The following is a 632-nucleotide window of genomic DNA, read 5'->3' on the forward strand; positions in this document are numbered from 1 at the left end:
ACATAGTAGTATACTTAAAGTATGATGTAAAGTTCACTTAAAGAAAACTTACGAGTATACTTGCAGTATAAAACTACTAAACTAGTAGTTTACTGAGACTATACTTCAAAGTGTACTAAAAATGCTACTACAAGTATTTAATTAGAAAACTATCAGTATTCATATAAGTTCACTTTTAGTGTAGTTGCAGTACAAGCTAAAAATATTGTTGTAAACTAATTGTGTACTTCAAGTTTACTACTGTTATACTTAAAGTATACTTAAAAGTATACTTTTATATACTAGAAAGTGGGCCAATTTAGTTCCAAGGAGTATTGAAATAGTGCACTTACAATTATACTACTAGTACACTGATATTTGTATACTTACTACATAAATTATACTTAAAAATATACTTGAACTTTACTTAAGTATACTTAATAAAGTAAACTTTAAGTATACTACTTGTTGGTAAGGGTCTGCCAGGAAAAATGGGCTTTTAATCTGTTCTATTAGCTGTTTTTAGTCCAGAAATAAAACCACAGTAGGCCTATTCGTCCAAAATGTCAGTGTTTTGGATAAACTGCAGTTATTGTAATAGCCTACATATTTTAGCAGAAAATAACAAAAAGAAAACAATTGAGATATATATA

The sequence above is a fragment of the Sinocyclocheilus anshuiensis genome, unplaced genomic scaffold (genome assembly GCF_001515605.1).
Source record: "Sinocyclocheilus anshuiensis isolate Anshui unplaced genomic scaffold, SAMN03320099.WGS_v1.1 scaffold185, whole genome shotgun sequence".
NCBI lineage: Eukaryota > Metazoa > Chordata > Actinopteri > Cypriniformes > Cyprinidae > Sinocyclocheilus > Sinocyclocheilus anshuiensis.